Source organism: Ranitomeya variabilis, chromosome 4 (assembly GCF_051348905.1).
Source record: "Ranitomeya variabilis isolate aRanVar5 chromosome 4, aRanVar5.hap1, whole genome shotgun sequence".
Taxonomy (NCBI): Eukaryota; Metazoa; Chordata; class Amphibia; order Anura; family Dendrobatidae; genus Ranitomeya; species Ranitomeya variabilis.
The window spans coordinates 577330176-577355858 of NC_135235.1; the positions used below are offsets into that span (position 1 = coordinate 577330176).

Genomic DNA, 25683 nt, shown 5'->3' on the forward strand with positions numbered 1-25683 from the left:
TATAGTATAATGCACCAGATAATCCTCAATATGCACTCCCCATAGGCATATTCTATAGCACAAGGCAGCACCCATAGGCAGACCCTGTAGTATAAGACAGCACCCCATAGGCAGACCCTGTAGTATAAGGCAGCACCCCATAGGCAGACCCTGTACTATAAGGCAGCACCCCATAGGCAGACCCTGTAGTATAAGGCAGCACCCCATAGGCAGACCCTGTAGTATAAGGCAGCACCCCATAGGCAGACCCTGTAGTATAAGGCAGCACCCCATAAGCAGACCCGGTATTATAAGGCAGCACCCCATAGGCAGACCCTGTAGTATAAGGCAGCACCCCATAGGCAGACCCTGTAGTATAAGGCAGCACCCCATAGGCAGACCCTGTAGTATAAGACAGTACCCCAATAGGCAGACCCTGTAGTATAAGCCAGTACCCCTATAGGCAGACCCTGTAAGTATAAGACAGTACCCCCATAGTCTGATCCAGTAGTATAAGACAGTACCCCTATAGGCAGACCCTGTAAGTATAAGACAGTACCCCCATAGACAGACCCAGTAGTATAAGGCAGCCCCCATAAAAAAAACAATAAATACCTCTCTTCCTCCTTGTTCCAGCGGTGCTCTGAGCTCCCACTCGTCTTCTGACATCGGGCACCGGGTGGTGACATCACCGCACCCACTGTCAGTGTCGGCATCGATGCCGATACAGCTGACCTTGCGGTGATGGGCAGGGGGTCCACTGCTGGCATCGGGCACCCCGCCTGCTCAGGGGCCCTATAGCGGCTGGGCAGCAGAGCAGTGAGACCGATTCTCCCTGCTCTGCCTCAGAAGGTAACTGTATCGGCATGCTGCGCGCACCGATGCAGTTACAGTAGCATAGCTCCAGGAGGGCCCCCTCTGAGCTCCAGGCCCAGGGTGCTCGCACCCTCTGCCCCGCCGGTAGCTACGCTACTGGTTAGGGAACCTAACCTTAGCACCTTCCCCTAGTTGTGCTCATGCTGTTTTCTTTACACTCGCTTTAATGTTTTGGATTACCCAAAAAATTTAAAGATTAGAGAAAGATAACACGAGTAAACACAAAATGCAGTTTTAACCCCTTCATGACCCAGCCTATTTTGGCCTTAACCCCTTAAGCCCCGAGGGTGGTTTGCACGTTAATGACCGGGCCAATTTTTACAATTCTGACCACTGTCCCTTTATGAGGCTATAACTCTGGAACGCTTTGACGGATCTTGGCGATTCTGACATTGTTTTCTCGTGACATATTGTACTTCATGTTAGTGGTAAAATCTATTCGATATAACTTGCGTTTATTTGTGAAAAAAATGGAAATTTGGCGAAAATTTTGAAAATTTCGCAATTTTCCAACTTTGAATTTTTATGCCCTTAAATCACAGACATATGTCACGCAAAATACTTAATAAGTAACATTTTCCACATGTCTACTTTACATCAGCACAATTTTGGAACCAAAATTTTTTTTTGTGACGGAGTTATAAGGGTTAAAAGTTGACCAGCAATTTCTCATTTTTACAACACCATTTTTTTTTAGGGACCACATCTCATTTGAAGTCATTTTGAGGGGTCTATATGATAGAAAATACCCAAGTGTGACACCATTCTAAAAACTGCACCTCTCAAGGTGCTCAAAACCACATTCAAGAAGTTTATTAACCCTTCAGGTGTTTCACAGGAATTTTTGGAATGTTTAAATAAAAATGAACATTTAACTTTTTTTCACACAAAATTTATTTCAGCTCCAATTTGTTTTATTTTACCAAGGGTAACAGGAGAAAATGGACCCCCAAAGTTGTTGTACAATTTGTCCTGAGTACGCTGATACCCCATATGTGGGGGTAAACCACTGTTTGGGCGCATGGCAGAGCTCGGAAGGAAAGGAGCGCCATTTGACTTTTCAATGCAAAATTGACTGGAATTGAGATGGGACGCCATGTTGCGTTTGGAGAGCCCCTGATGTGCCTAAACATTGAAACCCCCTACAAGTGACACCATTTTGGAATGTAGACCCCCTAAGGAACTTATCTAGATGTGTGGTGAGCACTTTGACCCACCAAGTGCTTCACAGAAGTTTATAATGCAGAGCCGTAAAAATAAAAAATCATATTTTTTCACAAAAATTATCTTTTCGCCCCCAATTTTTTATTTTCCCAAAGGTAAGAGAAGAAATTGGACCCCAAAAAATGTTGTGCAATTTGTCCTGAGTACGCTGATACCCCATATGTGGGTGTAAACCATTGTTTGGGCGCATAGCAGAGCTTGGAAGGGAAGGAGCGTCATTTGACTTTTCAATGTAAAATTGACTGGAATTGAGATGAGACGCCATGTTGCGTTTGGAGAGCCCCTGATGTGCCTAAACACTGAAACCCCCTACAAGTGACACCATTTTGGAAAGTAGACCCCCTAAGGAACTTATCTAGATGTGTTTTGAGAGCTTTGAACCCCCAAGTGTTTCACTACAGATTATAACGCAGAGCCGTGAAAATATATATATATTTTTTTTTCACAAAAATGATTTTTAGCCCCCAGCATTGTATTTTTACAAGGGTAACAGAATAAATTGGACCCCAAAATTTGTTGTCCAATTTGTCCTGAGTACGCTGATACCCCATATGTGGGGGGGAACCACTGTTTGGGCGCATGGCAGAGCTCGGAAGGGAAGGAGCGCCATTTGGAATGCAGACTTAAATGGATTGGTCTGCAGCCATCACGTTGCATTTGCAGAGCCCCTGATGTACCCAAACAGTACAAACCCCCCACAAGTGACCCCATATTGGAAACTAGACCTCCCAAGGAACTTATCTAGATGTGTTGTGAGAACTTTGAACCCCCAAGTGTTTCACTACAGTTTATAACGCAGAGCCGTGAAAATAAAACATCTTTTTTTTTCTCACAAAAATGATTTTTAGCCCCCCAAATTTTTAATTTTCCCAAGCATAACAAGAGAACTTGGACCCCAGAAGTTGTTGTTCAATTTGTCCCGAGTACGCTGATAACCCATATGTTGGGGTAAACCCCTTTTTGGGCGCACGGGAGAGCTCGGAAGGGAAGGAGCACTGTTTTACTTTTTCAACGCAGAATTGGCTGCAATTGAGATTGGACGCCATGTCGCGTTTGGAGAGCCCTGATGTGCCTAAACAGTGGAAACTTCCCAATTGTACCTGAAACCCTAACCCAAACACACCCATAACCCTAATCCCAACGGTAACCCTAACCACACCCCTAGCCCTGACACACCCATAATTCTAATCCCAACCCTAATCCAAACCGTAAATGTAATTCAAACCCTAACCCTAACTTTAGCCCCAACCCTAACCCTAACTTTACCTCCAACCCTAGACCTAACCCTAACCCTAGCCCTAACCCTAACTTTAACCCCAACCCGAACCCTAGCCCTAACCCTAACTCTAGCCCTAACCCTAACCCTAACCCTAACCCTAACCCTAGCCCTAATGGGAAAATGGAAATAAATACATTTTTTTAATTTTATTATTTTTCCCTAACTAAGGGGGTGATGAAGGAGGGTTTGATTTACTTTTATAGCGTTTTTTATATCGGATTTTTATGATTGGCAGCTGTCACACACTAAAAGACGCTTTTTATAGCAAAAAAGTTTTTGCGTCTCCACATTTTGAGACCTATAATTTTTCCACATTTTGCTCCACAGAGTCATGTGAGGTCTTGTTTGTTGCGGGACGAGTTGACGTTTTTATTGGTAACATTTTCGGACACGTGACCATTTTTGATCACTTTTTATTCCGATTTTTGTGAGGCAGAATGACCAAAAACCTGCTATTCATGAATTTCTTTTGGGAGAGGCGTTTATACCGTTCCACGTTTGGTAAAATTGATAAAGCAGTTTTATTCTTCGGGTCAGTACGATTACAGTGATACCTCATTTATATAATTTTTTATGTTTTGGCGCTTTTATACGATAAAAACTATTTTATAGAAAAAATAATTATTTTGGTATCGCTTTATTCTCAGGACTATAACTTTTTTATTTTTTTGCTGATGATGCTGTATGGCGGCTTGTTTTTTGCGGGACAAGATGACGTTTTCAGCGGTACCATGATTATTTATATCAGTCTTTTTGATCGCGTGTTATTCCACTTTTTGTTCGGCGGTATGGTAATAAAGCGTTGTTTTTTGCCTCGTTTTTTTTTTTTTTCTTACGGTGTTTACTGAAGGGGTTAACTAGTGGGGCAGTTTTATAGGTTGGGTCGTTACGGACGCGGCGATACTAAATATGTGTACTTTTATTGTTTTGTTTTTCTTATTTAGATAAAGAAATGTATTTATGGGAATAATATATATTTTTTTATTATTATTTATTTAGGAATTTTTTTATTTTTTTTTTACATATGTGGAAAAAATTTTTTTAAACTTTTTTACTTTGTCCCAGGGGGGACATCACAGATCGATGATCTGATAGTGTGCACAGCACTCTGTCAGATCACCGATCTCACTGACAGGACTGCAGGCTTACCAGCGTCTGCACTGAGCAGACACTCGGTAAGCCACCTCCTTCCCTGCAGGACCCGGATGCCGCGGCCATCTTGGATCCGGGACCTGCAGGGAGGAAGGAGGTAGGAGACCCTCGGAGCAACGCGATCACATCGCGTTGCTCCGGGGGTCTCAGGGAAGCACGCAGGGAGCCCCCTCCCTGCGCGATGCTTCCCTATACCGCCGGCACATCGCGATCATGTTTGATCGCGGTGTGCCGGGGGTTAATGTGCCGGGGGCGGTCCGTGACCGCTCCTGGCACATAGTGCCGGATGTCAGCTGCGATAGGCAGCTGACACCCGGCCGCGATCGGCCGCGCTCCCCCCGTGAGCGCGGCCGATCGCGTATGACGTACTATCCCGTCACCGGGAATTAAGTCCCAGGTCACCTTGACGGGATAGTACGTCATACGGGATTAAGGGGTTAATGACCTTGCCGTTTTTTGCAATTCTGACCAGTGTCCCTTTATGAGGTAATAACTCAGGAACGCTTCAACGGATCCTAGCGGTTCTCAGATTGTTTTTTCGTGACATATTGGGCTTCATGTTAGTGGTAAATTTAGGTCGATAATTTCTGAGTTTATTTGTGAAAAAAACGGAAATTTGGCAAAAATTTTGAAAATTTCGCAATTTTCACATTTTTAATTTTTATTCTGTTAAACCAGAGAGTTTTGTGACACAAAATAGTTAATAAATAACATTTCCCACATGTCTACTTTACATCAGCACAATTTTGGAAACAAATTTTTTTTTTGCTAGGAAGTTATAAGGGTTAAAATTTGACCAGTGATTTCTCATTTTTACAACAAAATTTACAAAACCATTTTTTTTAGGGACCACCTCACATTTGAAGTCAGTTTGAGGGTTCTATATGGCTGAAAATACCCAAAAGTGACACCATTCTAAAAAACTACACCCCTCAAGGTGCTCAAAACCACATTCAAGAAGTTTATTAACCCTTCAGGTGTTTCACAGCAGCAGAAGCAACATGGAAGGAAAAATGAACATTTAACTTTTTAGTCACAAAAATGATCTTTTAGCAACAATTTTTTATTTTCCCAAGGGTAAAAGGAGAAACTGGACCATGGACATTGTTGTCCAATTTGTCCTGAGTACGCTGATACCTCATATGTGGGGGTAAACCACTGTTTGGGCGCACGGCAGGGCTCGGAAGGGAAGGAGCGCCATTTGACTTTTTCAATGAAAAATTGGCTCCAATCTTTAGCGGACACCATGTTGCGTTTGGAGAGCCCCCGTGTGCCTAAACATTGGAGCTCCCTGACAAGTGACCCCATTTTGGAAACTAGACCCCCCAAGGAACTTATCTAGAAGCATAGTGAGCACTTTAAACCCCCAGGTGCTTCAGAAATTGATCCGTAAATATTAAAAAGTACTTTTTTTTTCACAAAAAAATTATTTTAGCCTCAATTTTTTCATTTTCACATGGGCAACAGGATAAAATGGATCATAAATTTTGTTGGGCAATTTCTCCTGAGTACACCGATACCTCACATGTGGGGGTAAACCACTGTTTGGGCACATGGTAAGGCTCGGAAGGGAAGGAGCGCCATTTGACTTTTTGAATGAAAAATTATCTCCATCGTTAGCGGACACCATGTCGCGTTTGGAAAGCCCCTGTGTGCCTAAACATTGGAGCGCCTCCACAAGTGACCCCATTTTGGAAACTAGACCCCCCAAGGAACTTATCTAGAGGCATAGTGAGCACTTTAAACCCTCAGGTGCTTCACAAATTGATCCGCAAAAATGAAAAAGTACTTTTTTTTCACACAAAATTTCTTTTAGCCTCAATTCTTTCATTTTCACATGGGCAACAGGATAAAATGGATCCTAAAATTTGTTGGGCAATGTCTCCTGAGTACGCCGATACCTCATATGTGGGGGTAAACCACTGTTTGGGTGCACGGCAAGGCTCGGAAGGGGAGGCGTGCCATTTGACTTTTTGAATGGAAAATTAGCTCCAATCGTTAGCGGACACCATGTCGCGTTTGGAGAGCCCCTGTGTGCCTAAACATTGGAGCTCCCCTACAAGTGACCCCATTTTGGAAACTAGACCCCCCAAGGAACTTATCTAGATGCATAGTGAGCACTTATAACCCCCAGGTGCTTCGCAGAAGTTTATAACGTAGAGCCATCAAAATAAAAAATAATTTTTCTTTACTCAAAAATGATTTTTAGCCCAGAATTTTTTATTTTCCCAAGGGTAATAGGAGAAATTGGACCCCAAATGTTGTTGTCCAGTTTGTCCTGAGTACGATGATACCCCATATGTGGGGGTAAACCACTGTTTGGGCGCACCGCAGGGCTCGGAAGGGAAGGCACGCCATTTGGCTTTTTGAATGGAAAATTAGCTCCAATCATTAGCGGACACCATGTCGCGTTTGGAGAGCCCCTGTGTGCCTAAACATTGGAGCTCCCGCACAAGTGACCCCATTTTGGAAACTAGACCTCCCAAGGAACTAATTTAGATGTGTTTTGAGCACTTTGAACCCCCAATTGCTTCACAGAAGTTTATAACGCAGAGCCATGAAAATAAAAAATAATTTTTCTTTTCTCAAAAATGATTTTTTAGCCCACAATTTTTATTTTCCCAAGGGTAACAGGAGAAATTGGACCCCAAAAGTTGTTGTCCAGTTTCTCCTGAGTACGCTGATACCCCATATGTGGGGGTAAACCACTGTTTTGGCACACGTCGGGGTTTGGAAGGGAAGTAGTGACGTTTTGAAATGCAGACTTTGATGGAATGCTCTGCGGGCGTCAGGTTGCGTTTGCAGAGCCCCTGATGTGCCTAAACAGTAGGAACTCCCCACAAGTGACTCCATTTTGGAAACTAGACCCCCAAGGGAACTTATCTAGATGTGTGGTGAGCACTTTGAACCCCCAACTGCTTCACAGAAGTTTATAACGCAGAGCCGTGAAAATAATAAATGTGTTTCCTTTCCTCAAAAATATTTTTTTAGCCCAGAATTTTTTATTTTTGCAAGGGTAACAGGAGAAATTTTACCCCAAAAGTTGTTGTCCAGTTTCTCCTGAGTACGCTGATACCCCATATGTAGGGGTAAACCACTGTTTGGGCACATGCCGGGGCTCGGAAGGGAAGTAGTGACGTTTTGGAATGCAGACTTTGATGGAATGGTCTGCGGGCATCATGCTACGTTTGCAGAGCCCCTGATATGCCTAAACAGTAGAAACCCCCCAAAAGTGACCCCATTTTGGAAACTAGACCCCCCAAGGAACTTATCTAGATGTGTGGTGAGCACGTTCAACCCCCAAGAGCTTCACAGAAGTTTACAACGCAGAGCCGTGAAAATAAAAAATCATTTTTCTGGAGCGCCATTTGGAATGCAGACTTAAATGGATTGGTCAGCAGCCGTCACGTTGCATTTGCAGAGCCCCTGATGTACCCAAACAGTACAAACCCCCCACAGGTGACCCCATATTGGAAACTAGACCTCCAAAGGAACTTATCTAGATGTGTTGTGGGAACTTTGAACCCCCAAGTGTTTCACAAAAGTTTATAGCGCAAAGCCGTGAAAATAAAAATTCTTTTTTTTTTCACAAAAATGATTTTTTAGCCCCCAGTTTTGTATTTTCACAAGGTAACAGGATAAATTAGACCCCAAAAGTTGTTGTCCAATTTGTCCTGAGTACGCTGATACCCCATATGTGGGGGGGAACCACTGTTTGGGTGCATGACAGAGCTCGGAAGGGAAGGAGCGCCATTTGGAATGCAGACTTAAATGGATTGGTCTGCAGGCGTCACGTTGCATTTGCAGAGCCCCTGATGTACCCAAACAGTACAAACCCCCCACAAGTGACCCCATATTGGAAACTAGACCTCCCAAGGAACTTATCTAGATGTGTTGTGAGAACTTTGAACCCCCAAGTGTTTCACTACAGTTTATAACGCAGAGCCGTGAAAATAAAACATCTTTTTTTTCTCACAAAAATGATTTTTAGCCCCCCAAATTTTTAATTTTCCCAAGGATAACAAGAGAACTTGGACCCCAGAAGTTGTTGTTCAATTTGTCCCGAGTACGCTGATAACCCATATGTTGGGGTAAACCCCTTTTTGGGCGCACGGGAGAGCTCGGAAGGGAAGGAGCACTGTTTTACTTTTTCAACGCAGAATTGGCTGCAATTGAGATTGGACGCCATGTCGCGTTTGGAGAGCCCTGATGTGCCTAAACAGTGGAAACTTCCCAATTGTACCTGAAACCCTAACCCAAACACACCCCTAACCCTAATCCCAACGGTAACCCTAACCACACCCCTAGCCCTGACACACCCATAATTCTAATCCCAACCCTAATCCAAACCGTAAATGTAATTCAAACCCTAACCCTAACTTTAGCCCCAACCCTAACCCTAACTTTACCTCCAACCCTAGCCCTAACCCTAACCCTAGCCCTAACCCTAACTTTAGCCCCAACCCGAACCCTAGCCCTAACCCTAACTCTAGCCCTAACCCTAACCCTAGCCCTAATGGGAAAATGGAAATAAATACATTTTTTTAATTTTATTATTTTTCCCTAACTAAGGGGGTGATGAAGGAGGGTTTGATTTACTTTTATAGCGTTTTTTATATCGGATTTTTATGATTGGCAGCTGTCACACACTAAAAGACGCTTTTTATAGCAAAAAAGTTTTTGCGTCTCCACATTTTGAGACCTATAATTTTTCCACATTTTGCTACACAGAGTCATGTGAGGTCTTGTTTTTTGCGGGACGAGTTGATGTTTTTATTGGTAACATTTTCGGACACGTGACCATTTTTGATCACTTTTTATTCCGATTTTTGTGAGGCAGAATGACCAAAAACCTGCTATTCATGAATTTCTTTTGGGAGAGGCGTTTATACCGTTCCACGTTTGGTAAAATTGATAAAGCAGTTTTATTCTTCGGGTCAGTACGATTACAGTGATACCTCATTTATATCATTTTTTTATGTTTTGGCGCTTTTATACGATAAAAACTATTTTATAGAAAAAATAATTATTTTGGTATCGCTTTATTCTCAGGACTATAACTTTTTTATTTTTTTGCTGATGATGCTGTATGGTGGCTTGTTTTTTGCGGGACAAGATGACGTTTTCAGCGGTACCATGATTATTTATATCAGTCTTTTTGATCGCGTGTTATTCCACTTTTTGTTCGGCGGTATGGTAATAAAGCGTTGTTTTTTGCCTCGGTTTTTTTTTTTTTTTCTTACGGTGTTTACTGAAGGGGTTAACTAGTGGGGCAGTTTTATAGGTTGGGTCGTTACGGACGCGGCGATACTAAATATGTGTACTTTTATTGTTTTGTTTTTTTTATTTAGATAAAGAAATGTATTTATGGGAATAATATATATTTTTTTAATATTATTTATTTAGGATTTTTTTTTTTTTTTTTTTACATATGTGGAAAAAATTTTTTTAAACTTTTTTACTTTGTCCCAGGAGGGACATCACAGATCGATGATCTGATAGTGTGCACAGCACTCTGTCAGATCACCGATCTCACTGACAGGACTGCAGGCTTACCAGCGTCTGCACTGAGCAGACACTCGGTAAGCCACCTCCTTCCCTGCAGGACCCGGATGCCGCGGCCATCTTGGATCCGGGACCTGCAGGGAGGAAGGAGGTAGGAGACCCTCGGAGCAACGCGATCACATCGCGTTGCTCCGGGGGTCTCAGGGAAGCACGCAGGGAGCCCCCTCCCTGCGCGATGCTTCCCTATACCGCCGGCACATCGCGATCATGTTTGATCGCGGTGTGCCGGGGGTTAATGTGCCGGGGGCGGTCCGTGACCGCTCCTGGCACATAGTGCCGGATGTCAGCTGCGATAGGCAGCTGACACCCGGCCGCGATCGGCCGCGCTCCCCCCGTGAGCGCGGCCGATCGCGTATGACGCACTATCCCGTCACCGGGAATTAAGTCCCAGGTCACCTTGACGGGATAGTACGTCATACGGGATTAAGGGGTTAATGACCTTGCCGTTTTTTGCAATTCTGACCAGTGTCCCTTTATGAGGTAATAACTCAGGAACGCTTCAACGGATCCTAGCGGTTCTGAGATTGTTTTTTCGTGACATATTGGGCTTCATGTTAGTGGTAAATTTAGGTCGATAATTTCTGAGTTTATTTGTGAAAAAAACGGAAATTTGGCAAAAATTTTGAAAATTTCGCAATTTTCACATTTTTAATTTTTATTCTGTTAAACCAGAGAGTTTTGTGACACAAAATAGTTAATAAATAACATTTCCCACATGTCTACTTTACATCAGCACAATTTTGGAAACAAATTTTTTTTTTGCTAGGAAGTTATAAGGGTTAAAATTTGACCAGTGATTTCTCATTTTTACAACAAAATTTACAAAACCATTTTTTTTAGGGACCACCTCACATTTGAAGTCAGTTTGAGGGTTCTATATGGCTGAAAATACCCAAAAGTGACACCATTCTAAAAAACTACACCCCTCAAGGTGCTCAAAACCACATTCAAGAAGTTTATTAACCCTTCAGGTGTTTCACAGCAGCAGAAGCAACATGGAAGGAAAAAAGAACATTTAACTTTTTAGTCACAAAAATGATCTTTTAGCAACAATTTTTTATTTTCCCAAGGGTAAAAGGAGAAACTGGACCATGGACATTGTTGTCCAATTTGTCCTGAGTACGCTGATACCTCATATGTGGGGGTAAACCACTGTTTGGGCGCACGGCAGGGCTCGGAAGGGAAGGAGCGCCATTTGACTTTTTCAATGAAAAATTGGCTCCAATCTTTAGCGGACACCATGTTGCGTTTGGAGAGCCCCCGTGTGCCTAAACATTGGAGCTCCCTGACAAGTGACCCCATTTTGGAAACTAGACCCCCCAAGGAACTTATCTAGAAGCATAGTGAGCACTTTAAACCCCCAGGTGCTTCAGAAATTGATCCGTAAATATTAAAAAGTACTTTTTTTTTCACAAAAAAATTATTTTAGCCTCAATTTTTTCATTTTCACATGGGCAACAGGATAAAATGGATCATAAATTTTGTTGGGCAATTTCTCCTGAGTACACCGATACCTCACATGTGGGGGTAAACCACTGTTTGGGCACATGGTAAGGCTCGGAAGGGAAGGAGCGCCATTTGACTTTTTGAATGAAAAATTATCTCCATCGTTAGCGGACACCATGTCGCGTTTGGAAAGCCCCTGTGTGCCTAAACATTGGAGCGCCTCCACAAGTGACCCCATTTTGGAAACTAGACCCCCCAAGGAACTTATCTAGAGGCATAGTGAGCACTTTAAACCCTCAGGTGCTTCACAAATTGATCCGCAAAAATGAAAAAGTACTTTTTTTTCACACAAAATTTCTTTTAGCCTCAATTCTTTCATTTTCACATGGGCAACAGGATAAAATGGATCCTAAAATTTGTTGGGCAATGTCTCCTGAGTACGCCGATACCTCATATGTGGGGGTAAACCACTGTTTGGGTGCACGGCAAGGCTCGGAAGGGGAGGCGTGCCATTTGACTTTTTGAATGGAAAATTAGCTCCAATCGTTAGCGGACACCATGTCGCGTTTGGAGAGCCCCTGTGTGCCTAAACATTGGAGCTCCCCTACAAGTGACCCCATTTTGGAAACTAGACCCCCCAAGGAACTTAGCTAGATGCATAGTGAGCACTTATAACCCCCAGGTGCTTCGCAGAAGTTTATAACGCAGAGCCATCAAAATAAAAAATAATTTTTCTTTACTCAAAAATGATTTTTAGCCCAGAATTTTTTATTTTCCCAAGGGTAATAGGAGAAATTGGACCCCAAATATTGTTGTCCAGTTTGTCCTGAGTACGATGATACCCCATATGTGGGGGTAAACCACTGTTTGGGCGCACCGCAGGGCTCGGAAGGGAAGGCACGCCATTTGGCTTTTTGAATGGAAAATTAGCTCCAATCATTAGCGGACACCATGTCGCGTTTGGAGAGCCCCTGTGTGCCTAAATATTGGAGCTCCCGCACAAGTGACCCCATTTTGGAAACTAGACCTCCCAAGGAACTAATCTAGATGTGTTTTGAGCACTTTGAACCCCCAAGTGCTTCACAGAAGTTTATAACGCAGAGCCATGAAAATAAAAAATAATTTTTCTTTTCTCAAAAATGATTTTTTAGCCCACAATTTTTTATTTTCCCAAGGGTAACAGGAGAAATTGGACCCCAAAAGTTGTTGTCCAGTTTCTCCTGAGTACGCTGATACCCCATATGTGGGGGTAAACCACTGTTTTGGCACACGTCGGGGTTTGGAAGGGAAGTAGTGACGTTTTGAAATGCAGACTTTGATGGAATGCTCTGCGGGCGTCAGGTTGCGTTTGCAGAGCCCCTGATGTGCCTAAACAGTAGGAACTCCCCACAAGTGACTCCATTTTGGAAACTAGACCCCCAAGGGAACTTATCTAGATGTGTGGTGAGCACTTTGAACCCCCAACTGCTTCACAGAAGTTTATAACGCAGAGCCGTGAAAATAATAAATGTGTTTCCTTTCCTCAAAAATATTTTTTTAGCCCAGAATTTTTTATTTTTGCAAGGGTAACAGGAGAAATTTTACCCCAAAAGTTGTTGTCCAGTTTCTCTTGAGTACGCTGATACCCCATATGTGGGGGTAAACCACTGTTTGGGCACATGCCGGGGCTCGGAAGGGAAGTAGTGACGTTTTGGAATGCAGACTTTGATGGAATGGTCTGCGGGCATCATGCTACGTTTGCAGAGCCCCTGATATGCCTAAACAGTAGAGACCCCCCAAAAGTGACTCCATTTTGGAATCTAGACCCCCCAAGGAACTTATCTAGATGTGTGGTGAGCACGTTCAACCCCCAAGAGCTTCACAGAAGTTTACAACGCAGAGCCGTGAAAATAAAAAATCATTTTTCTTTCCTCAAAAAAGATGTTTTAGCAAGCAATTTTTTTATTTTCACAAGGGTAACAGGAGAAATTGGACCCCAATATTTGTTGCCCAGTTTGTTGTGAGTACGCTGATACCCCATATGTGGGGGTAAACCACTGTTTGGGCACACGTCAGGGCTCGGAAGGGAAGTAGTGACATTTGAAATGCAGACTTTGATGGAATGGTCTGCGGGCGTCACATTGCATTTGCAGAGCCCCTGATGTGCCTAAACAGTAGAAACACCCCACAAGTGACCCCATTTTGGAAACTAGACCCCTGAAGGAACTTATCTAGATGTGTGGTGAGCACTTTCAACCCCCAAGTGCTTCACAGAAGTTAATAACGCAGAGCCGTGAAAATAAAAAATAATTGTTCTTTCCTCAAAAATTGTTTTAGCAAGTAATTTTTTATTTTTGCAAGGGTAACAGGAGAAATTGGACCCCAACAGTTGTTGCCCAGTTTGTCCTGAGTACGCTGGTACCTCAAATGTGGGGGTACACCACTGTTTGGGCGCACGTCGGGGCTTAGAAGGGAGGGAGCACCATTTGACTTTTTGAACGCAAGATTGGCTGGAATCAATGGTGGCGCCATGTTGCGTTTGGAGACCCCTGATGTGCCTAAACAGTGGAAACCCCTCAATTCTAACTTCAACACTAACCCCAACACACCCCAATTCCTAATCCCAACTGTAGCCATAACCCTAATCACAACCCTAACCCCAACACACCCCTAACCACAACCCTAACCCCAACACACCCGTAACCCTAATTCCAACCCTAATCCTAATCCCAACCCTAACCCTAATCCCAACCCTAACCACAACTGTAACCCCAACACACCCCTAACCCTATCCGTAACCCTAACCACAAGCCTAATCTTAACCCTATTTCCAACCCTAGCCCTAATTCCAACCCTAACTCTAATTCCAACCCTAACCCTAAGGCTATGTGCCCACGTTGCGGATTCGTGTGAGATTTTTCCGCACGATTTTTGAAAAATCTGCAGGTAAAAGGCACTGCGTTTTACCTGCGGATTTACAGCGGATTTCCAGTGTTTTTTTGTGCGGATTTCACCTGCGGATACCTATTGAGGAACAGGTGTAAAACGCTGCGGAATCCGCACAAAGAATTGACATGCTGCGGAAAATACAACGCAGCGTTTCTGCACGGAATTTTCCGCACCATGGGCACAGCGGATTTGGTTTTCCATAGGTGTACATGGTACTGTAAACCTGATGGAAAACTGCTACGAATTCGCAGCGGCCAATCCGCTGCGGATCCGCTGCCAATCCGCTGCGGATCCGCGGTCAATCCGCTGCGGATCCGCGGCCAATCCGCTGCGGATCCGCGGCCAAATCTGCACATGCCATAACCCTAACCCTACCCCTAACCCTACCCCTAGTTCTAACCCTAGTTCTAACCCCAACCCTAGTGGAAAAAAAATATATATATATATTTTCTTTATTTTATTATTGTCCCTACCTATGGGGGTCATAAAGGGGGGGGTTTATTTATTATTTTTTTATTTTGATCGCTGTGATAGAACCTACCACAGCGATCAAAATGTACTTTGCCGGCCGGCAGATTCGGCGGGCGCACTGCGCATGCGCCCGCCATTTTGGAAGATGGCGGCGCCCAGGGAGAAGACGGACCGACTTCGGGAGGCTCGGTAAGTATGAGGGGGTGGTGGGGGGGTGGATCGGAGCACAGGGGGGGGGGGATCGGAGGACCGGGGGAGCGGACAGGAGCACGGGGGAGCGGACAGGGGGACGGAGGGGGGTACCGGACAGAACGGAGGACTGGGGAGGAGATCGGGGGCGGTGGGGGGGGGCAGAACATGATTTCCAGCCATGGCAGATGCTATTGCAGCATCGGCCATGGCTGGATTGCAATATTTCACCATTTTCATAGGTGAAATATTGCAAATTGCTCTGATTGGCTGTTGCACTTTCAACAGCCAATCAGAGCGATCTTAGCCACGTGGGGGCAAAGCCACTTCCCCTGGGCTGAAGTACAACTCCCCCTCTCCCTGCAGATCGGGTAAAATAGGAGTTAACCCTTTCACCCGATCTGCAGGGACGCGATCATTCCATGACGCCACATAGGCATCATGGGTCGGATTGGCACCGACTTTCATGACGCCTACGTGGCGTCAAAGGTCGGGAAGGGGTTAAATGAGGGTCTTTATTATTAAGGGAAAAAGAAATCCAAACATACAGGGCCCTGTGTGAAAAAGTGATTGCCCCCCCTCCCCAAAAAAACATAAATTAACAGTTGTTTATCACATCCTTGGTAAGCTGAGTTCAAATTCCCTAGCCACACGTTTTCACACAACTGTAGCTCAGGAAACAGGAGCGCCCAGCTCAGGAGGTGGGTGTGCACATCTCAGGAGGCAGGAGCGCATATCTCAAGAGGCAGGAGCACAGTTCTCAGGAGGCAGGAGCGCACATTTCAGGAGGCAGGAGCGCACATCTCAGGAGGCAGGAGCGCACATCTCAAGAGGCAGGAGCGCACATCTCAGGAGGCATGAACACATAGTTCAGAAGGTAGGATTGCACAGTTCATTAGGTAGCAGCACACAGCTCAGTAGGCAGGAGCGCACAGCTCAGGGGATAGAGCGCATAGCTTTGAAGACAGGTTCCTACAATCTAATGGAAATCAGCACTTCTAGAAGGTTTTCTGTTCATGGTACTGGGATGCCCCACCAATGGGATGGAGCCCTGGCCCACATTCATGGGAGAGAAAGAGATTTAAAGGGAACTTGTTACCTGAAAAACTGCAGATATGGGGTTAAACTGCAGGTTAATGATGTTGTGAAGCTTCCGGATGCCCGCACTTAGAGCCCTGCTGCTGGGATGAAATGAGTTTTACTCCCGCCGACAGCGTTCTGGTTTCAGTCATGTGGGTGGAGCTGGCACAGGTTCAGTCTCAGCTATTTGTAAAGAGAGTGGTGGCTTGAACCACGCCCTCTGGCACTGACAGCTGGCCCTAATGCGTAGCTGCTGTCAATCATTGCAGTGGGGGCGCAGTTACAGTTGCCTCTCTCTATACACAGAGCGGTGGCTAATCCATGCTGGTGCCACCCCGTGACTGAACCAGCGCTGTTCCCATGACTGAAGTTAGGGCACTGATGGGGAGAATATACTGTAGTTAATTTCCTTAGCACGGTTCTAAGTACCAGCGCCATGCAGGTTCACAACGCTATTAACTTTCAGATCAACCCCATATCTGCAAGCTAATAGCGTTTTTTTCAGGTGACAGGTGCCCTTTAAAGGAGCACGGCATTTAAAAAAGGGAAGTGATTATGCAAAAGATTATCGCATAGCGCTCTATGGAATTTCCTTTAGGACTGCTTCAAAGAAAAATATGCTCTTGACTCATTATCTAGAAAGAGCCTTCCAGCTTGGCCTATAAGTGATCAGTATGTAGCCTAATTACTCCACTAACTGCACCATGATGTATCTTCCAAGTAATAAATTCCTTCCTTCCTTGAGTCCCAAAAAAAAGGGGAAATATCCCTCTTCGACTCCAAGTAAGTCATTGCGTTAAAGAAGAGCTGCCTGTGACCAGCGGTAACTTTAATGACGTCACCGCCGGTCACACGCAGCCGCGTTCTCACACTCAGTTCAGTGTGTTGACATGGTGAGAAGTCACATCACTGATGTGACCACTCTCCAAACCATCTGGATCATCGTGGGACATGGTCATTAATGGATTATTTATTGGTGGAAAGGTGAATATAACTTTGCTTTCTAATTTTATTTTTTGGTGAATAAATAGGTAAAATAAGGTCAGGGAGTGTTTATTTCAATTATAGAACTTTACTCTGTCTGTGTCTTTTATTAAATTTAACTGTGGGGTTAGTAATGGGGGTAGGTTATAGACGCCTCTCCATTACTAACCCCTGAGCTTGATGTCAGCCAACATAAAACAGCTGACATCAACCCCAAAACTATTACCGCACTTGCCACCGCCCCAGGGCAAGTGGAAAGATCCAGAATTGGCACATCTAATGAATGCACCATTTCTGGGGAAGCTGAGGGCTGATGTTCTTAGTCTGGGAGGTGGCCATGGCCCCCTTCCTAGGCTATTACTATCAGCCCACAGCTGTCTGTTTAGCCTTTGTTGTTAGTAAATATAGGTGGGACCCCACATCATTTTTTTCAGGGTCTCCAGTGTAATAACCAGTAAAGGCAAAGCAAACAGCTATGAGCTGATATTAATATCATGGGAACCTTTATAGCTATTGGCCCCTCACCGGAACATTAATATCAGCCCCCAGCTCATTAGAAAAATGATGGTGGACCCCATGCCATTTAAAAAAAAATAATATATATACATATATATATATATATATATATATATATATATATATACACACACTGCAGACCAAAAGTTTGGACACACCTTCTCATTTAAAGATTTTTCTGTATTTTCATGCGATGAAAATTGTACATTCACACTGAAGGCATCAAAACTATGGATTAACACATGTGGAATTATATACTTAACAAAAAAGTGTGAAACAACTGAAATTATGTCTTATATTCTAGGTTCTTCAAAGTAGCCACCTTTTGCTTTGATGACTGCTTTGCACACTCTTGGCATTCTCTTGATGAGCTTCAAGAGGTAGTCACCGGGAATGGTTTTCAATTCACAGGTGTGCCCTGTCAGGTTTAATAAGTGGGATTTCTTGCCTTAAAAATGGGGTTGGGACCATCAGTTGTGTTGTGCAGAAGTCTGGTGGATGCACAGCTGATAGTCCTACTAAATAGACTGTTAGAATTTGTATTATGGCAAGAAAAAAGCAGCTAAGTAAAGAAAAACGAGAGGCCATCATTACTTTACGAAATGAAGGTCAGTCAGTCCAAAAAATTGGGCAAACTTTGAAAGTGTCCCCAAGTGCAGTGGCAAAAACCATCAAGCGCTACAAAGAAACTGGCTCACATGAGGACCGCCCCAGGAAAGGAAGACCAAGAGTCACCTCTGCTTCTGAGGGTAAGTCTATCCGAGTCACCAAACTCAGAAATCGCAGGTTAACAGCAGCTCAGATTAGAGACCAGGTCAATGCCACACAGAGTTCTAGCAGCAGACACATCTCTACAACAACTGTTAAGAGGAGACTTTGTGCAGCAGGCCTTCATGGTAAAATAGCTGCTAGGAAAACACTGCTAAGGACAGGCAACAAGCAGAAGAGACTTGTTTGGGCTAAAGAACACAAGGAATGGACATTAGACCAGTGGAAATCTGTGCTTTGGTCTGATGAGTCCAAATTTAAGAACTTTGGTTCCAACCACCGTGTCTTTGTGCGACGCAGAAAATGTGAATGGATGGACTCTACATGCCTGGTTCCCACCGTGAAGCATGGAGGAGGAGGAGGTGTGATGGTGTGGGGGTGCTTTGCTGGTGACACTGTTGAGGATTTATTCAAAACTGAAGGCATACTGAACCAGCATGGCTATCACAGCATCTTGCAGCGGCATGCTATTCCATCCAATTTGCATTTATTTGGACCATCATTTCTTTTTCAATAGGACAATGACCCCAAACACACCTCCAGGCTGTGTAAGGGCTATTTGACCAAGAATGAGAGTGATGGGGTGCTATGCCAGATAACCTGGCCTCCACAGTCGCCAGACCTGAACCTAATCGAGATGGTTTGGGGTGAGCTGGACCGAAAAGTGAAGGCAAAAGGGCCAACAAGTGCTAAGCATCTCTAGGAACTCCTTCAAGATTGTTGTAAAAGGGAAAGGTCTTTAAAGGGAATAAAGTTTATGTTCGTGACGCCACCTGTGGTTTTTCTGCCAATGGGGACAGACGCTGCTTTAAGGGGTCCTCTGGGGTGATGTTATGGCAGCTAGATGGTATAACTTCCCACAGGTGAAGTATGTCCCCAGGGCTCCCGTGGTGCAGATGGAAAATGGTGAGGAGTGCAGTAAAGAATGGGGACACAAGGTTGCAGTCTCTTTATCTTGGTTTACTGAAGACTTCAGCATCCACAGTTCAGGGCACCAGATCACAGGGCAGGCAGGGTCTGGCCAGCTTGAAGGCAAGTTAGAAGTCCCCTTACCCAGGTGGAAATCAAAAGCCTTCCTCTAGCACCGTGGTGGTGTAGTCCCTTACTGCTTAAAGCTTCACATAAGGTCCTCACAGATATTATCTCTCTCTCTGTCCCCCGAATAGGATAGGACATAACCCGTATGACAGGTGGTTTGAGGCTGTTTATAGGGACTCTAGCACACCCTGGCCTCTGAGGGGTGCCACCGTGCCTCCTGGGTGTTAGGTCGGACAGGTAACTTGGAGTTCAGCTGTCCTGCCGGTCTCTGATGTAAGTCATAGAGGTCCTTACAAACTCGGTGTTCCGGCTACTGGTCTCTGCGCCTCAGAAGGAGGCAGCCTGCTCGGGGCTGGTCTCCCCCTGGAATTCTCTCCTGTGCTTTCTCTCCTGCACATTCACTGCAATCAATTCGGCCTTCTAAATGTCTCTTTCCAGGAACTGCTGCTCTGCGGCAGCACAGCTCCATAAAACCTTCCTCTGCCTCAGACTGATCCAGTCTGTTTCCTGGCAAGACTGAACTCTCCTTTCCCTCTGTGTCTCTGGCAGGAACTCTCTAACTTTCCCTCCAAAACTACCTTAGATATGGGGAGTCACCTAGCAACTCCCCCTGGTGGCTTGGAGTGTGAATGTGTTGCATGTTTGTGGTACCTGGTTGCAGTTATCCCTTCTTGCCTTCAAGCGTAACATCACTCTCCCCATGAGGAAAGCAATGCTACTGTGACGACTAGGACCCTGGGGCGCCACATTAGCACTGCAGCCTTGCAGCGCTGAAGTCCTGGGTTGAAATCCCACCAAGGACAACATCTGCAAAGAGTTTGTATGTTCTCTCCGTGTTTGCAAGGGTTTCCTCCGGGCACTCCGGTTTCCTCCCACATTCCAAAGACATACTGATAGAGAATCTAGATTGTGAGCCCCAACGGGGACAGCGATGATAATGTCTGTAAAGCGCTGCGGAATATGTTAGCGCTATATAAACATAAAGATTATTATTATTAGGATTCAGCACCCGGTGCCTGGGAACAAAATGAACTGTACTGCTTTTTCCCAGGCATGTTTTGCAGCCCGTGTTGCTGATAAAAAACAGACACGTCAGCGTGTTTTACTCATGGACCCATGGTCAGTGGAAACACACTGACATGTTCACAGACCAATTGATTTGAATGAGTCCAGTGGCGTAGGAAGGGGGGGCGGGCTGCCCCGGGCGGCACAATGCGGGGGGCGGTGGGTCACCGGGCCGCGGCTGGCGCTGCAGCTGTTTAACGCTATTGATGTGCGGGCCCGCGCCCGCACGTCAATAGTTAACAGCCAGGGGGCGGCGCTGCGGCGGTTTCCTATTGACGTGCAGGCGCGCACCCGCACGTCAATAGTTAACAACAGCCGCCAGCCAATTGGAGGCTGGCAGCTGAAGTCGGCCGCAGGCGCAGCTCAGCTCACACGTCGCCGGCGTCTGACGTCATTGTCAGTCGCCGGCGAGTGTGCGCTGCTGGAGGGAGCTCGCCGCTGGAGCGCACAGGTCAGGTTAGGAGAACTCGTTTTTTTTTTTTTTTTTTTTCTGCGAACGGCAATCCGGGGGGCCCGGGGCAATATGCTGGACACACTGGGGCAGATTGCTGGACACACTGGGGCAATGCTGGAGACACTGGGGCAGATTGCTGGACACTGGGGGCAATGCTGGAGACACTGGGGCAGATTGCTGGACACTGGGGGCAATGCTGGAGACACTGGGGGCAATGCTGGAGACACTGGGGGCAATGCTGGAGACACTAGGGGCAATGCTGGAGACACTGGGGCAGATTGCTGGACACACTGGGGGCAATTCTGGAGACACTGGGGCAGATTGCTGGTCACTGGGGGCAATGCTGGAGACACTGGGGCAATGCTGGAGACACTGGGGCAGATTGCTGGAGACACTGGGGCAGATTGCTGGAGACATTGGGGGCAATGCTGGAGGACACACTGGGGCAGATGAATGCTGGAGACACTGGGACAATGCTGGAGACACTGGGGCAGATTGCTGGACACACTGGGGGCAATGCTGGAGGACACACTGGGGCAGATGAATGCTGGAGACACTGGGGCAATGCTGGAGACACTGGGGCAGATTGCTGGACACACTGGGTAGACACACTGGGGCAGATGACTGCTGGACACACTGGGGCAATGCTGGACACACTGGGGCAATGCTGGACATACTGGGGAAGATTGCTGGACACGCTGGGGGTAATATGCTGGGCACGCTGGGGGTAATATGCTGGACACGCTGGGGGTAATATGCTGGACACGCTGGGGTAATATGCTGGACACGCTGGGGGTGATATGCTGGACACGCTGGGGGTAATATGCTGGACACGCTGGGGGTAATATGCTGGACACGCTGGGGGTAATATGCTGGACACGCTGGGGTAATATGCTGGACACGCTGGGGGTAATATGCTGGACACGCTGGGGGTAATATGCTGGACACGCTGGGGGTAATATGCTGGACACGCTGGGGGTAATATGCTGGACACGCTGGGGCAGATTGCTGGACACACTGTCTGGGGGCAATGCTGGACACTCTGGGGCAATATGCTGGACATACTGGGGCAAATTGTTGAACACACTGTCTGGGGGCAATGCTGGACATAGGGGCTAATTAAGGGATATTATTACTGCAGTGATGTATTTATTTTATTTTTTGAGGACACTGTTTTAAATGGGGGGGGGGCGGTCCTGTTACTGTGCAGAGTGACACTATATCGCCTTTTTTTCTCCATGTGGTGTAATGTAGAAGTTGGGAAAAATTAAGTAATGTGTTCTGCAAGCGGAGCTCGAGATAACTGTGTTATTTCCTGCGCCTCTGAATGAGTCTATGCGTATAAGTGTCACCCCACGTATTGGAGACACTGATGTGTGAAGGAGGCCTTAAAGAGGAAGAGGTGATGCGTGTACACAAGAGCATAGGTTTTTTGCTTACTGCCTGCACTCACATAAACTGCTCACATACACTTTTTTGAACTCTCATAAACTACAGTGGAGCCACAGACTCAGAAGGAAAGCCACGTGTCTAATTCACATACTCCTCTCTGGAGTGCCAAATGGGTTAAGAGACCCCATTCTCCTGGTCCATGAGGCCTCCAGAGATATGCCAGTCCCTGCTCCTCAGCTACTGCCACTACTCTTCTCTGTGTGACTGTTCACACATAGTTAACCTATCAGACAGCCATTTTCTGTCCATATGGTTGGGGTCCATATGTGGCCCACAGGCTGGTTGTACAAGTCTGATCTAGAAGCTGAAAACCCGTACAGACCTAATAGTTCTCACAAATGTGGGTTTGTTGCAATGTATCCACTCTCTCTGATCTAGAATGCATTAATTCACTGATAGTAAGCAGAGATCTTGAAAATAGAGAACATGTACATCTTATTCTTTTAAACGGGACTATTGGGCTATGCAAACCCTGCACAAAAATAGGCATTCCGAGGGGGTGGGTACATCACTGGGGAGGATACGAGGGTCCAGGAGGGATTGGGGCATTCCTTTGGAGGAGTGGCTTGGGGCTGAAATGTTGGCCACTATGGACTTTGTTGCTCATACAGTGCTATACACTTGCGGACACAGACAGAAGAAGACCCCTGTGTAAGGACAATATATGAGCCCTTTGCAATCCAATAGCTCATCATAATGAATAATTCCTCCTGGTTTGGAGATGGTAGTGAGCCTCTTTACCTCTTGTACCCCTGTATGGCTTCCCAGGCTTCACCAATGATATGTCCGCCCCTGGTGCTATCTATTGCCCCTAACAGTCTGTGACTGAGGGGAGCTTGCATTTGATGTGCTTTATGAGATGGTCTATATGTGGGTGTCGCACCCCCCTGTTACACAAATCGAGTTTATTTCTAGATTTAATTTTGTTCATTAGTAATATATCATCGTTAACTGTTATCACTGCTGATGGTGAAACATTTGCCAATTTGACGCCAGTTACAGCCAATTATGACGCTCGGCTGATGGTAATTGAAACTGATTATTCCGTTTTATAATATAAATTACGCTAAAAGTTCATTCTGCTTTAAATAGAGCCATTACATTTCCTGGGGGTTGGATTTCGGCATTCATTAAGGGGACTTTATGTGGCAGAACAAAATGTTCTGAATGACAAAGTCCATGATGGATGATCGGAGCCTGAATACAACCAGGGTCTATATTCCTAGAGGGATCGATAAGGTCAAGGAAACAGTGCCATACCTGTCAGCAGGTTATGTCTGGTATTGCAACTCATCTTCATTGAAGTGACTATCCCTGTAACACCACTCATGACCTGCTGACAGATGTGGCGCTGCTTTTGAAAGAAACAACTCATATTTACGCATGCTATATTCCCTTCTTTAAAGGGGTTGTATATTATAGACAACCCACATGGTGGTCTTCTGTTTAGATCCCTATTAGCTAGAGAGGTTACAATGCAGCATGTCCGTACAATACAGAGAAATCTTAATGATTTTAATGGGCTCCATGTAATACTTTATCTCTCCTGTAGGAGTGCTGCAGGGAAAATAATAAGTTAGTGACAGATTACAGCTGATTGCTGGTGCCTCATATTCATTTTGATGAGCTCCATGTCATACTCCATGTCACCTGTTGTGACACAGGAAGTAAATTGAATACTTCATGACAGCATTAGTAAATTATTTTAAAAAATAAAGAAAAGGGATCCCTGTTTCTGACTCCTAAACTTTAGCTAGAGAGATGTTACAAAGAGCATCTCTCACTCCAGAGAATCCAATATACCTGTAAATTACACATAAATTCTACTGATTTCAATGAACATCATGTAACATTTTATTTCACCTGTGGAGGCGCTCTAGGAAATTGAATGTGTCAGTTCCATACTAATAAATGCCTAATAAACTGATAAAGTTGCAGTTGATCAGTTTTAAAGGCGTTCTCCAATTTGTTCAATGCCTTTTTATTATGAGTCCCTAAAACTGATCATAGGGTACCCTGTGGATGCTGATCAAAAAGTGTTTCATTTTCCTGCAGCGCCTCTACAGGGAAAATTAAGTATTACATCATGCCATTAAAAATCAATGAACTGTTTGTAAAACACGTGAATGTATCTGGTCCTTCAGTGACACAAATATTCTTTGTAGACTCTCCTTGCCTGGCAGAAAACACGGGAGAACCACCCTGTTGTATAATAATAATATAATAAATAATGTGTTATTATTATATAATAGGCAAGAAGTTTAAAGTTTCGTGGGTTAAAAATGAAATCTTCAGAATAGCCACTAGGTGTCACAATGACATAAATCTCATATCTAGGTAGAAAACAAATGTTCTTGTGCAGTTCGAGATCTGTGGGCGCAGAGGTAGTAGTCACACCCAGGCCCAAAGGCCTGGACACCAGTATTATAAATGACACATGGCAGATAGGGGCAAGATGTATAACCCCAAGCCCCACCACATGATATTTATCATATTTATGTCGCAGGTTCCCCCTATAGCTTCACCCCTGGTGGGGCCCTGTTGCATATTCCTGTATTCAGTAGTCAGTAATGAAAAAAATGGAAGGTGTAAGCTGATCATGATGCTAAACCACACGGTGATCTGATCTTTGTGAAAAAAACTGCAGATGTTCAATTTCTCTGCAGCACCTCCACAGGTGAAATAAAGCATTACACGGTTCTCATTAAAACCAATGGACCGTCACTGTAATAGAGAAACATGTTGGGTCCTCCAGAGTTTGGGATATTTATTGCCACTTTCTACTTTGGCTGTTAGACGAAGGTCCTGAATTGAGTTTCTTGTTTAATAACTCGGGATTCCAGACTCCCATTTAAAAAATCCATAGTGTACATGAAAGTAAGCAACTTTGTAATATACCGTACATTATCAAAGAAGTCTCTTTCTCAACCTGGATTTAGCTTACACTCTCAATTCAAGGGTAAAATCTGTATTCAGTCAAGACGATTTATCACATCACTGAGTTAAGACAGTTGGTGCTTATAACATTCTATAGAAAGGGGAGGAGGAGGGAGGAGGTAGGGGCAGACACAGGCAGTCTGCTGCAAGTGCTCCTGAAATGACAGTTACACTTTAACTTTTGCCATAGATTTAAATTCCAACAGTTGTTTCAGGAGAACTTGCAGCAGGATATCTATCTCTAGCTCCTCCCTCCTCATTTCCCCTCCCCTCTTCATAG

General features: G+C 45.0%; 1 protein-coding gene across 2 annotated transcripts in view; it reads left to right on the forward strand.

The window, feature by feature from the left end:
• The window catches only part of COL20A1 (collagen type XX alpha 1 chain), a 222022-nt gene that overhangs the window by 43569 nt on the left and 152770 nt on the right, over window positions 1-25683 (forward strand). The window lies entirely within an intron of this gene.